Source organism: Neodiprion pinetum, chromosome 4 (assembly GCF_021155775.2).
Source record: "Neodiprion pinetum isolate iyNeoPine1 chromosome 4, iyNeoPine1.2, whole genome shotgun sequence".
Classification (NCBI taxonomy): domain Eukaryota; kingdom Metazoa; phylum Arthropoda; class Insecta; order Hymenoptera; family Diprionidae; genus Neodiprion; species Neodiprion pinetum.
The window spans coordinates 19,380,408-19,396,114 of NC_060235.2; positions in this window are offsets into that span (position 1 = coordinate 19,380,408).

Consider the following 15,707-nt stretch of genomic DNA (forward strand, 5'->3'; position numbering starts at 1 on the left):
AAATCGAAGAAAATGAGACGCTGTAGGATCCTTCACGATATGATCTATCCGAGAGATGGAATTTAGAAGATTGGGGCCTTTTTCACTCTCCGTTATCGGGATAGGTAAAAAAAAAACAAAGTAACGTTACCGTTCCAGGGCTACCTATTCGGTATGAGGCATCTGAATGACATCGAGCATTTTGACGTATTCTGAATGCTGGATCAATGTCGAACAAGTTTTGCCTTGCAAGCGTCGAGTTTCGTTATCAAAGGAAAGAAGCATGTTCTTAACCGAGTGTATCATTCGTATTCATTGACCTTGGAATTGTTTATCCTTGACTTTAAAATTTAAAATGACATTTGAAAATTGCTCACCACCTCAAAGTGTAAATTAGAAATGCGAATTCAAGACTAATTGAAACAAAATTTCCTCGACAATCAGGAGGAGTTCAAATCAAGTATGAAGCCTGGAAAATATAAGCATGAAAAAAATAAGAAACTCGTGAATTTTTATCTATTGTTATAAAGCCTGATTGTCTATAAATTTAGCGTAAGTACAGTATAGTGTCAACCTGTTCGTTCCAAAAACGTAATGTTCGTTCAGTTCTCATGAATTGAAGCTTATTTTACAGTGGATGAGTTCCTTGTAACAAATTTCGTCACAAGACAATTTTTTCGCAGAGTTTTTAGAAAATTGCAAAACTCTTTTACGCAAAACCATTATAGAGTGTAACGAATAGACATGTGATTTCAGAAAACTTATTACCGGTAATGTGTTATTATAAGTCCTTTCGCAAACAAAATGAGACACCGATCCCTGAACAATAAACATTAAAATTTTAGCAGTTAAAAAACTGAACGACAACGTGACTTTTCTCAATCAGTGATCAGAAGATCTACCTTTTCGATTTGAATGTCCAATTTTCAACCGTTGGCTGGAAATTTCATGTTAAAAGATCCTACAAGTATAAGGTTCAGCTCATTGTCGGTTAACTTCAGCGACACTTTTTGAACCTTGATCTTATCATTTCAATATTTTATTGAATGTTCTGTTGAATTGGAAGAATGAAGGAGACGTGTTTTTCAATGCCTAGGCCAGCTAGACGTCGACTGTCGTCCGATATCGAAGATCAAGTTCCAGTTTCCCGGTTTTCGTGATCTGACTTCTTTCTATGCGCAGCATTTCGTTGGTGCTGCATAAGTAAGACCAAGAACGAAATGAAAGAAGAATAAAATAAAAAGCGGGAGGAAGACGGCAGAAAAACACAGTCAGCGAGAGAGAGAGGGAGAGAGAGAGTCATGACAGGAGAACAAGAACAACAAGAATAACAAGAAGAGTCGGAGACTGAGAAGGAAGAGGACAGTTCGGAGAGCGGTATATAGCAGTATTTATAGTATGGATTGTGTCTGGCTGGCAGAGGGCCATCGGCGTACGGCCTGTCCATTGAAAGCGAATTAAAAGACGGACAGATCGAAGCGGGTAGTAATAACCCGTTTCCGGATTGGCCCAGAGTCGTCCCGAGCTTTCCTCGAATGGAGAATACAACAAGAGACCGATACAGAAAATAAAAAAAAAAAGCAAACTAGATAAATCGAGGCATCGCTTTCGGCTCCAGTCGTCCGTTTCCATGTGAACATCGTCGACTGCTTATTATTATCACTATTATTGCCCGGCTGTCGTTATTTGAAGCAAAATATTCACGTTATAAATAAAATTCCCCTACCGGCTTCTACTGAGACGCCACTGTACCTTGAATTCTAACACGCGCTTCAAATCGATGGGAAAACAGGTATCCTCTATATATATCCGAAGCCTGTTCGTAATTGGTGTTTGGATTATTTATAGAACCGGCGGAAATACAACGGTTCGCTAAATGGTCAAAAGGGAAGATTAGTTCTTGACATCCACGGGTCACAGACTGGAAGGAATTTGGGATTTAATGGTTTGAAAATTTGGCATTTCAATTAAAATAATTAAGCGATCCACACCTTTATAGTTCCCCCCCCCCCCCCCCTTTTTTTTTACTCTTATGAACTGGAAATTGTTCGAGAAAATAAAGGTGAACAATACCTGATCCAACGTTCGTGAACCCCGTCATGATATGACAGCTATACTGTGCACAAATGTGTTAGCATTGACTTGAAAAATCATTTATCACTATTGAGAAAACAAAAAGTGAACTGCAGTCTTGATCAAATTTTTAAACATCGTTGTCGATATGCTGTTGGAATTCGCAAACAGTTTGCGACCGAAATGTCATGCTGAATTATTGTGTCCGTCGCTGGAATACCACCAGTATTCACTGGTAGTTCATCACTGGGATGCCAGGATCCAGATATTGTGCGGCAAGGGCGAGTCCATTATCGGTAGACCATTGGTAAACTGTTTTGTGGCGAGGTTCTGGTCACTTTTGCTGGATTAAATATACCAGGATGTGGTATTTTGCTGTGGGATCTTGGGAGCAGCCGTTCCTCCGTTGAGTGAGATTTATTTCTTTTGAAAAATCGGGTCATCCAAGCGGGATTGACCGAGCGAACGTCAAACGACGGATTTAGGATAATGCGCCGTTTCTCCAATAATGGATTTCGACCTGCAATTAGACACCTGGAGTTGCTTGTTGACGTCAGGATGCAACAGTTCAATGTGATATCTGGTGCCAACTTCCATTATCAATCGCATACCTCACTCCTCGGACCCAATTATCTAGCGGAATCCACCGAATACTCAATAATTACTGTTTAACAGCAATGGCCAAGTCCTTCTAGTAGTGCAATTCGATTACATCCCGATGAGAGCTAATAATTCATCTTGCGTTAATACCAAAGAAAAAATAAATAAACAAAAAAATACCTGCATTGAAAATAAAACACGACAACGATGGTACGAAACCGTAAGTTAAGGTAAGCCATCAAAATATTATCAATACCATAAAAATGCTGAGACCCAACCAACTCCTAAGTAGGTCAAGCCATAAATTAAGTTTCAAGATTTGCAAAGGACGTCGCACGCGCCATATTCTTCTGGTTATCAGAGCAAATTACTGGTGAAGATTAGTTATCATTTTCATACTGAATTTTTACCGATTACCCGTATACTCGTTATTCGTCAGGTAATTTGAACAGCGTGACAGCGCAAGAGCATCTGTCGCGCATTGAGAAAAACGCAGGTTGTCGACCTTTTTTCTGCAGTCTGAATCCCAGAGGCCATGAAGAGGATAGCTAAAAGATATACACGAAGGGGTTACATTGCGCGTATAATGCGAGCGCTTGAACCGGTCTCATTGAACACGTTCTCAGTGTACCGCGTCCTCGGCGTCGTCGTCGGCGTCGTTGACGGGAAAACAAGGGAGTCGCGTATATTCCCGTCTCCTTTGTGATGCTGCACTGCGTCAAGAGCGAGGGGAGAGACGTATCCGGAACAACCAAGCAGACAGGATATGGGTGGTGACTGTGCGACGCGTGTGTTCGATAGCAGCACGCATAAGGGTGGTGTGCGTAGGTACGTCTGGCAAAAGCAAACAGTGATCCTGCACGCCGTCGAAACCAGGTGAGCCGACGTAAATTAGCTCCTAAAGCATGAACCAGCTTGCCGAGATCGGGAGAGAGAACCGGAAGATCCCGCCTAATGAACCAATCCGACTTCGGGTTGCGTAATCACTCCATTCTGCTATTACTGTGCAATCCTACTCACCGATAGGCGGTGGCGAAGGAGAAAACAATGAGGTCGAATAGTGGAAGGGTAAGCCTTTAGTCCTTGCGTTCGGGAGGTGAATTATCCTCCTGCCATTTGATTCGGTGTTACCGATTTGAAGTCGGTACTTTCATTGCTTTCCTGGATCATCGCGATAGCTGGAGGAAAGATTGTTATTCAGACTGACGATGCTGACCTGCGTGAATTTGATTTCGTACACCAAGTGAACGAAATCCTGTGGAGTCGGTTGATATTGTTTAAAATTTTTCGAGATTATTTGCGGTCTTTTGAAACTTTGTGAATTTCTTTGGATAGTAAATCAAATCATGGAGATCATAGCAGAGTTGGTGGAATCGTTCGGCAAAGAGAAGATGGACGTGGTAAAAATTTCGATAAACAGTACATGACCATGTATTATAATGCGTAATGAACTTGGACTAATGAAAGAGACAGAAGAAGCGAAAGAACGAATTGATGTTTACTCAAATACAACTTGGAGTGAAAAAAAAAAAAATTGAAAACCAGAAATCAAGTTTATCTAGTATACGGGACCTGTTCGTTGAACAACCGAGAATGCTTTGAAATGGGCGAAAAGGAAAAGCAAGGAAGAGTATATAGAGATGACGGAAATGGAAACTAAATTATCGACGGAGGTGTTTCAGGTCGTCTTGCGAAGAGTTGACGGGTCGATTTACGAGTTCTGAGCCCGTCACCGACGCGGAGAAGAGAATCAGATAATAATTCCTTCGTGGTGGGAAACGAATTCCCCTGCTGGTTGGTTGCTTATATCCTCGGAAGGGAAAAGATGAAAAAAGTGAAATGAAATGAAACTCATCTGGTGAAGCATCGGAGGAACCTGACCTATGTCACACTTGTACATGTGCTCCATTTTGAGGATTTGCTTCGACACAGTTTAAACATTGCTTAGCATGAAGTTCTATTCGTGAAACACCTCAGAAAAACACAAATTTTTTAATTTTATGACACCGTTACTTCAGGATATTAAAAAGTCTGTAGAAATAAAAATATAAAATAAATGTCCAAAGAACGCAACCGAAGCTAATCGACTGAAATTCAATTGAAACAATTTCTTTGATTGGAAAAAAATTTTAAATACGATATTGCAACTGAAAACACCTTATTAATAACGTTAGATAAATTTTCTTTATTTACTATCCGTTTTACCGAGAAATTTATGTAGTTCGTCTGGTTTTGTTAAAGAATAACTGATTTTATTCTTTAACAAAATTCTTTCTCCAGTTAATAAAAAAAAAAAGTTCGATACATACAACTGTTGTAATTTGTAGATAACAAAGTTTTCAGTGATTATTAGTAAAAATACATAATTGTTTACCAAAATCTAAATAACAGACGATTTTTGGAGAGTTAGCTTACTGATAAAATCAACAGACCAAACGTTAAACTATTCATCATAATCGGACAAGTAATGTGAATCTTTCGGCAGAAGAATAGTTAAATAATGTAATCAGGCACCGAGATCCAATTAAAGTTGACGAGGACTTTTTCAGTTACTTGTAATTAGAATATAGCTTCAATGGGACGTGTTAAATCTTTGTTTTGTCAGGGTTTTCCAAAAAAATTTTACCCAACTGGACGACCCTTACATCCCTAATCATTCGTCGATTCGTATGTTTGTACATCGAATCTTCAACATTATCGAAAAAATTGATTGCATGAAGCAACAAACTACAACGTCGTGTCGCTTTTATTATTTGGTACAAAATCGATGACTCGTCGTTTCATTTTTCCATGATGTGTGCGATCACACCCAGAACTGTTCTTAAATTTCTATTTAATACAGACGAACCTAGAACTTGAGATAATTTCACATTGCTGCAAGGACGACTAAAACCAGAATAAAACCCGTCATGCAGTTTGAACCGGTCAATTCAAGACATTAACGTCCATCGCTGGCGGTTGCCACATCGTAGTTTTTCACAAACTGATCACGAACCAGTTCTTACAAGATAAGCAGCTGAAGAGAAAGATGAAGATTTCGAGTTTAGCCCGTTCGCCCATTGAGCATTACACGTTTGCAGGGCCTCGAGCTCCACTCAAAGGTGTGGCTCTCTCGAGGTGCAACCTTGTCAACCGTTCCTCAAAGAGGCCTCGACTCAATCGCACTTCCGGCCACCGGCTCTCGACGCTGAGGGTATCCTGCATACCGAGAGGAAACTTTGAAAGTTAGCAGATATTCCATATTCACATCTGCAACGGCAGGGGAGTCGATTACTCACTCAAAACGAGATATGGCCTGTCAAGTAACCTCCCCTGTGAAGAACCGATTCGAAATCACGTTGTTGCGATGACTCATATCAGAAATCAATCGTCAGTCCGTTGACAAAAACAATTTACCAAGTATTCTCGACTAGCTACATTCAATTATTTGAAATCTGTTTACTGTAAGCTAAAAAAAATTGGTGACATTCAAAAATGCCGAGGATGGAACACCAAACTATAAAATATCAAGGACAAAACACATAAGCGTCTGAACACCAGATGACAAAATTCTGATACGTTGTTGTTCGTGTGTTTTGACATCTGGCATCTGGTGGTCGTAGACATGTCGTTGGCATTCCGTAGCTTGGCTACTTGACGTGATACCAAAAAAATTCTTGCACCTGCATAACCTCCCAGAGCCAAGTTGATAGCTGAAACTTACGACGGCTAGCCTGCACGAATATCCCACAAAAATCACCCATGTGCAGTTGTTACGCTCATTCTGTTCAGTTTCGCAGCTTCCTCTCGGTACAACCGTGGAGAGAGGTTACCGTGCGATCAGGGAATGGATCGGTGCCTGGAAATTGATAGACGTTTAAAAATTACCCGGTGTAGTCGCAGGTTTTATGATACAATAGGCAACACGTCGACAGGATGGATCCCGAACCATCCTGCGGCCATGGCCTGAGTTTCGAACGTCGCGTCTGACGTACGGCCACAATTCAATTTGCCAGCCTGATCCTCGCTGCCGCGTTTATCCGACGGGTTCCTTCCTCTCCTGCCGTCGGGCTCGTGTGGCTGTATGTTCACCCACACTTGATCACTCCGGGATCATGTCGAAACGCATTCTGATCACGTAGATATACGTGACATCGATACGTCACGCGTCCGGAACGCTACAAAATGTTTCGACGAAAACAAAATTTTAGCCGTATTGAGTGGAACTACGTCGACGGTTCGCCAAACTTTTTTTACTCGATTGTTTCATTGCTACAGTAACAGTTTTTGTTTACTACTTCAATTATATTCTGCTCTTTGAATTTGTCTTTTACAGGAGGTCAAATCCGGGTATTACAGGCTTTGGAAATCGAGCGGAATTCAATGTAATCGGAATGATGGCAATCGACACATTTTTATTAATTTGTGAAAATCGTCTGAAGTGATTTGATGTTAAGTAGACGAGATTTGAAGTCCTGTACACTTGATTCCAAATCACTGAGCACTCGGTCTTGATACGAAATTAGGAAGACCAAAAATCACCGAGGAATTAGTCGAAATCTATCGATTCTTGCGATCACTCCGACATCAGGATTGGATTAACGTGACTCCAGAGCAAAACACTACGTGGCTCGATGTGTACAGATACTAACGAGTGTGCGAAAGAGCTCGTAACGGAGGGAAGCGGCCCGATACGTAGTCACTTGGCAATTTCATTGCGGCTGAGAGAATCCGGGTCTTTGATGCTCGTCGATCGGCATCCAGGCCAATGAACGTATTAATACCTTACCTTTTTGGATTCAAGTCCACGTGTCTATAATATTCCTGTGGTTCGAAGGTGTGAGTAACCGATGATGGCGCATTGCGTCTGTGCTTGTGCATCTCTCGTGTAATAACGACAAAGAGATATTTACGGGACGGACGGATGACCACCAAGAGCAATATCCCAACGCCAACCCCAACTCCAGTCTTCTCCTCAACTCCTTTGTACCTTGTTCCGTACTGGATGTGTTTGAGTGCTCGCCTTTTTCCATCCTCTGCATCTACTGTTCCGTCACATTTGTCACCTTTCCAAATTTCGGTACTGTGTCTTTGGGTGAATGGTTCATGAGAAGATTATCCCAGTGACCGAAAATTTCGACGTGGATTAAGGCCGGGGTTCAACTAGTCTCAACGTTGCTCTTCATGTTTACTAACTCCGTTAGTTATTGAGGTTTCCAGTGAAATTCGAGACACTATTTGAAGATTGAAAGGGACCGAATGTCTGGATCAAAACTTAGGAACCGAGAAAAAATCGTTTCAATAATCATCAGGAATGTTATTTGCTCCGATGATGGTGAACGTGATTGGAACACCGCTTCAACCAAGTAATAGAAATGAAATAGGTAATGTTGGAAGAGGTTTCGTGATAAAGACATTTAAAAATATTAAACTCTGGTGAATTTGATACGATTCTATTCTAATGTTTTACACACGTTCTGCTTACTGAACCTTTCTTTTAAGATGGCCTACATTATAACGTAGTTACAATGCGTAAATGTAATTGTTGACGAAGATTCGTTGTACCCTATCTGGAAAACTTTTTTTTTATCCACGCTGGGGATAACTATTTCTGAAATTATCTTCGAGTGATCTCTATGGTGATCAAAATAAGCGCAGGAACATTAAAATCGGATAACAACACCAGAGTTTAATCATTCTGAACCTCGTCATTATAAAACCACTTTTTAAATTGTGATTTATTCTTAACTAGAACTACTTGAATTCTTCCAGATTCATTTCTATCACAAAGTAGGGATCATTTTTCACTCGTGTTTGCTATAATTGACGGAAATAATGCTGCCGGAGCTTATTTCAAGTTTTCTTATTTTTTTTTTTTTTTTTATAACTACCTTTCACCCAGTCATTGGGGATTAATAATCCTTAACAAACTTTACTCCATCGGCCCGTATTTTTAAAAATGAAAAAGGCATTGTAATTAACTTTTGCACTGATTGTGAAACTGATAATTTATATGCAATGGGGATCGTAACTAGAATGAAATAATTTCTCACTCATAATAAACGGACGAGATACGACACGCTGTGAGAAACAGCTAATGGAGGATACGAAGAGCGGGTACAAGGGAACATTTATTGGACGTTATTGAATACAACGCTGCAGGGTTGGAGGTCGGAAGACGTCGTCGTCTTCGGCGCAGTAAGCTTTACCGATAACTTCGTAATTCTCTAAAAGGATCCTGCTGCGAGTACGTCGCGGGAGACTCACCATCACTTTGCCTCGTGGTTGCAACATTTATGCTTCATTTTTTTCTAAATCATTCCATTTCCGCCATCAATTCTTGAACAGAAAACTCACTGCAACCACATTTCGTTATATTTGTAAATCTGTTCGCTGGTCGATTGAAAGAATGGTCAAGAATGAGTAACTCAACTATAGCAAAACGATAAAAAAAAAATACGACAACCAGAATCGTCTCATTTTCCAAAATGATATGCGAACTGTTGTGGCTCATATATCGGCAACAGGACAGATTTCAAGAATCGAAGTTTCCAATCGTCTTAAAAATCCATTGGAAACCCTACCGATGAACAAGTCTCGAATAGTTTAAAAACTAACAAACGTGTTGGGTAAGAGAATTGGTACATTTTTAGCAACAACCTTTGATTGTCCAGGAAAATATGGGTCAAGGAAAAAAGCCGAGATCAGAGCGGCAAAAAAAGTTGTCAACGATTCTGAAAAAATAAAATAAAATTGTTGGTCCGCGTAAATGGGGCGATAAAGAGCGAAAGCTGTCCTAATGTACGGACCGAAAATGTGAGAGCGAGACGTTGAAAGTCGCGGTATCGATTCCGCGTAGGTTAAAGTGCATCGCAACGTTGAGACTGATCTTGTGCCTCCGGATGCGCCGATCATTGCCAAAATAGGAGAGGCCAGCCTAACAATGCCTCGTACTCGAGATACCGAAAATAATCCTCGTTACTAGCGGCCGCAGAGCTGGCACTTCGGTACCCGCTGCAAGCACATTGCCGACGAGTCGATGCATCGTCTCTCCGACAGATGAAACATCAAGGTATGCTCACACTCGCCGTGGATTGGTCCGGGCTTCCAGTGATTTCCACGGGACTTCCAAGAGCTTGCTCGTTTTTTATTTATTTATTTTTTCCTACCCCTACCCGTCGCCTCTTAGTACCGATTATATGTCATTTTAGATCGGTGTGTATTTGAGGGGTAGTGAGAAGTGGCAGAAAATGAAACTGAACCTGCAGAACCATGAAAATATGAACGAATTCTGAAGGTCTCGAAGGATTTTTTGAAATAGATTTTCAAAACGAAACGTCCTCGGTCAATATAATTTACCTTCAGAGATATTAATTGTCACTTTGTAGGAGTTTTTGTCAGCTATCCAGCGTTACGGAACTACTCCGAAAATACGAATTAGTTTTGTTATTTGCATTTTCTTTTACTCGTCAAAAATCGTACATCAGTTCTAAAAAAGTTATGAAAGAGTATTGTCTCGTGTTTGATTACGAATTCATGTGAATTTGTTAAAATAACCTATCTCATCTTTTTCGTATATTTGTTCTCAAAAGTATGTGGTTGGAACTACTAGACATTTTATCCATGATCGTTCATACATCTCAACTTCTAGAAGAATGTCTTTCGGAAATTTCGAGATTTAAACTGTACTTGCTATCATTCCTCATCGAATTGTTACTCGAGATTTTCCAGATGATAAAACGAAACACAAATACATAAAAGCCTCTGAAAAATTACTTGGAACATCGGTTCACAAAGGGTGATAAACTAAACAACTTTCGAAATTGGCGAAGAGTTGCAAGAATTGGTGAATAACGAAACCGATTTCCAACCATTATAAGCTTTTAAGCTGTTGAGCTTCAATAACGCTTTTATATTACACATTTTTCCAAGGTCAATAGAATCTGAAGAAGCATATACAGTTTGAAGTTCGTAATATTCATTCCAATCGCGTTGTGAAATCTAACGATACAAGATTAACAAATTTTAAAATTACGTATCGCTACAAAGGCGTTATAGTAATTGTATAAGTCAAGAAACGAAATTGGCCGTCGATAAATTTTTCACTAAATTCGTATCCCAATTAAATCACACTCCTTTCGGATGCTCGGAACATTTTCACAAGAGAAGGAATTTAGTCGGACACTTCGTGCAGTTACCTCGGAGAAGTCGAGGGTAGAGCTTTGCACACGTGGAGTGTAAGAGCTGACAGGTGAACATGCTAGCAAGCAAAGAAGGGGGTCCGGGCCCTCGAATTCTCCACATCGCTGCTCCCTCAACATCCGACAAGCTTTCGTCGTTTGCTGTTTACAAGACCGAAGCTAACACGCCGGGTACCTGGCAACTATTCGCAAAGGTCGGCTAGACCCCGGAGCAGGGATGCAGGTGGCGAAATTTCGCAATCTGATAAAAGATGTACCAGGTGTACAATCCGTACGAAAAAGTCTCAAGTCTCAAGGACGTTCCGAATGAATAACGAAATTGAGTTCTACAGATGGAGTTCAACGAAAAAATTAGTTAAATTTAATGAATATCACGGTTAAATAGGTATAACAAAGTAAATGTTTTGTTGATACATCGTCAGATAAATGTCGGTTCATTCAACAACGTAAATTATTGTTTACGTCGTTGTTAAATCAAGTGATATTTTTTTGAATCAAAGAAACATTCGGTTAGCTACGTTTGATAAAATCCACAGATTGTTTCTTCGTATATAGTTAATAATCTGAGATGAGTGTTATTATGGAGTAACTTTTTTTAACGACAAATTCGTATAGTTGGTCAATTTTCAGTAAAGAATGGCTCGTTTTTTCTTTCGTTAAAAATCTGTACAAATCACGTGACATCAATTTCTAGTAAGATAAACATATTTCGAAACAAAGCAACAGTATGTGAGAATTTTCGCTTGTATTTATTTTACACGATTTGTTTTCTCTGTTAATTCAAAAGATCAGCAAAAATTTAAGTTCCAGAGTTTGTTGAATCCAGTTGAAAAAAAGGTATAATGATTGAAATTGGATATGTATTGCAATATATTCATAAAAAAGGTATAATAGTGTGATGTAGAAAAATCTGTTGAAATACTGTTTCTACCTCATTCAACTCAATTAACGTCAGTTTCACTCTTTCAGTTTTCATTTAATCATTTTTTCGTTTCTATACGGTTCTTTAGAACCCCGTGCATAAAAGAAATCGGCAATGTAGACCACTTAAAAACGAAAATTGCCATGAACCATGAAATTAAAAAAAAAGGTATGATAGGATTTAGACAAAATCTGAGAAGTAGATTTTTGAAACACGTGAAGAACATTTTGTAGTAATTTATAACTAAGAAAAAATCCACACAAAAAAATCGTTCCTTTTCGACTTATAAAATTTTGTAGTTTATCGATAATTCAAGAAATCTGGATTGGAACACGTGTAACAATGACAAGAAGGTCTCGATCTGTAATAAATTTGTCATCACAATCCGTGATATTTGCATTTTACACTGTATCCATTCTTTCAAATTAATTTTACGGTTGCGTTACCAATTTTTAATGAAAAAAAATCCAGAATACTTCAGCTTGCACCGCATTTTTATATACCTTACACGGGCTTTTAGTTTGCCTCGTCATCGCGTCGATGAACAGAGACCCCTGCACACGTTTTTCGCTGCCTCGTTACCCGACGTGCACACAAACATGCACGCATGAATGCTCGCCGGCTACCGCGGCGCAACGAGTTGTACATTATACCGACATGGTTAGTCGTGAGTTTTATTTTTCGCCTTTTTTTATTTATCATATACCAACCACGACTCGAAACTCGCCAAGGATGCTAAAAAAGATACAAGTTTAATCGATATACGTGTTCATATATGCATACCCTGCGCATTTCTAACTGCGGAAGGCTCCGTGCGCCTGAGGCAGGCAACCAGAGTTACAGCTCATGTCAAGGTTGAGCACCGCATCCCGCCACGGCCATCCTAAACGTCAAACGTTGTTTCTGAAAGTAGGTAAGTAAATACCTGAATATTAGGAATTGTTGAAAATGGTGAAAAATTCAATTCGGACTTTCACCTAAGACAATAATGTGGCAGTTCAAAGTAGGACTGTCATCGAATACAGTTATTTGTCGCGATAATGAGGTGGCAGGATACGGTGCTCAACCTGAACATGCGCTGAATCTCCGGTTGCCTATCGCAGGCGGAAAGATCGTTCCACTGTTAGAAAAACTCACGGTATAATATACGCGCATCTTTAATGAGCTTTTTTTTAAAACGATAATCATCGTACCACGAACAAAAAAGGGGACGACACGGTCATAAAGTTTTAGCGGCCTTCACTTATAATTAGTCCGTTAGTAGTAGTGGCTTATGGATAGAAGGAATTTTTTTTTTTTTATACAGTATTTGTATGTAACGTTTAAAGGTGAATTTTTGGTCTGAATCTCTTGTTTCCTCAGTGAAAAGTTTACACGTTTTTTTTTCGAAGTTGTTGATCGATAATTTACGGATAAAAAATACTTTGAGCAAATTTGTTCTTCGTGTATATTCTATACGGAAAAGTAAATATGAAATCGTGTACTAGTGATAATCTTAGTAGTGATTAATTGGTTTCGTATATTCATCCACGTCGTGAGGAAAATTAATTTGAAATGAAACTTATACTTCAATTGCAAATAAGAAACAAACTTTTACTTGAATCAATCAATTATTTACATAGAATGAAACGAGCTCCTGTATTTACCCACTTTTTATTGGTGTGCCTAGTTGGAAGGATTGAAAAAATCCAATGTCCCAAAATTGCAGGAAGGTTAAAGCGAATTTAAAAAATGTTGGGGGGAAAAAGATTTTTTATCTACTTCCACATTTCAAAACTGATTTCGTATATACTGCACTTTTGTTTAAAATCAGAGTTTGTAATTTCAGATAATCGCGATGATAGTATTTGTTTCCAATCTCCAAAAAAAAAGAAAATATGAATGAATAACAATGATCATTGAACAAATCCGTTAGAAAACCCATTAAACATAAAATTCTGATTGAGAATGTGAAGTTTTACAACCGATCGACTGAACTAAATTTCTCCGTGATAATTTCGTGAATTTATGCAAATCCCCCGCAGTTTTCAAAATCATACACATTGTGCTGAATGTGTCATGGATCAGTGCCAAGAATCGTGCAAATCAGTACGTTAAATTCATGAGAATCTCTAAAATTTTATTCGTTTCAAACGCAATATTACCTTCAAGTAGGATAAAAAAATTTCGAAGACCAAACACGATTGTGGGAACTGATATTTTGATAATGTTTCTACTCCGTATTGACTTGTTACACGGTTTACTGCACGCTCAGATACAGCGATGACCTTTGAACGGTTATCTATCCAACAGAGTTCGTGAACATGTTTCACAAGAAAAAATTTCCCCCTAACGGCATTCATATTTAATTCAACGCATGGTGGTTCACTTCTTCGGACGAACTGCAGCCACAGTCGTTAACACGTCTCCGTAATCGACACTTCGGTAGAGATCGTTTTATGTTTATATCGATAATTTTTCCAACTGATTGATTACCGGTATTTAATACAGTAACTGACCTCCATCACTAACGATAACATATTTCGGTATAGAATCAACTGAGCGTCTTATAATATTCCGATTATAAATGATACGTAGAAAAATAGTCACTCGCTGATCGTCAGTTGAAAATTTGAATCAAAAGCTTGAATTAATTTATTCATTTCCATTATGGCTATCGCAACGTTCTTATAATAGTGATGTGAAGTTTGGTGAATTTTTATATAAATGTGCATACGAGGTCATTTTAAGCTTTATCACTAGAGAACGCCACCTCACGGTTTGCACAACAAATCGATACTGCACAGTTGATAAATGCGGCAATTTTAAATTCCCTCACTCACAGACTTGTAACATTTCGCGGATTGTTTCGTGACCTAAGTTTTCAAAATTCATCCTTATTCGATGTTACGGGACGGAGGGATTCATATTGACGAGCGATTGTGTTATTTTGGGTTTCTTTGGATGCGTTCTCGTCTCTTATAAGGAGAAAGTGGCAATAAATGAGATGGGACAAGCTCAATTTAATGTGTAGGCGATTTATTGATCTAGTGAGGAGCGTAAATGTGTGAACGAAGTGTATTTTAAAACAGAAGAAATTGAGATTTGAAATTAAAAGTTGAGTTGGCTGGACGTACGAACGGAAATTGATTAGACGACCGTTGGAATTGAAGTGTACTTGATGAAAGTTGGAATATACCTGTGCCTGATACAACGAGCGCAATGCAAGAAAGGTGCGAGAATTCAGAATAGTGGGGAATAGAATTAGCCGAGTAAGGGCGATAGCGATTAGCGTGAGGCTGGATGGGAATAGAAGGGCAGGAAATAGACTATAAGATTACTATCAGAATGTGGTGGAGTTAGCAAGCAGTAAAAAAATAGGGAAGAAATGTGGCGGTACGACGGACGTAAGGTCGTTTTTTTTTTTTAAAGAATATGAATTTGTTTGTTAAAATGAATTGGCTTGTTATTTGCTTTTTGGCGTGTTAAATAAATTTGCATGATACAAAATAATAATAATAAGATGAATATTATCATTAAAATAGGCCCGTGGTTGAATAGAATTTATTTTATCTTATCGATAATTTTCCTCGATGCACTTCTCAATCGTTCTATATTTCGAATGGCGGAAGAGTTTTGCCATTTTTTGTGTCATTTTATAATGACTGAAGTTAGTTGGAGTGAATTTCTGATTGAATTTAACTGAAATTGGGTAGGTAATCAGAAAAAAAAAGGATTATAAAATACAATTAATAACGCCTGATTATAGGTACTTAATCTTGTGAGAACTGAGTTACAGTATCATTGTTTTAATGCGACAGCGTATGATTCATATTATTTTACAAAATTATCACAATTAATCTTGTTTTTGAACGAATTCGTTGCAGGTCACTCTGTGTAACATGAATCTGTTTCCAAATGCTTGAATTAATCACGAAACCTCATGTTTCGAAATATCATCTCCTTCGACTAAA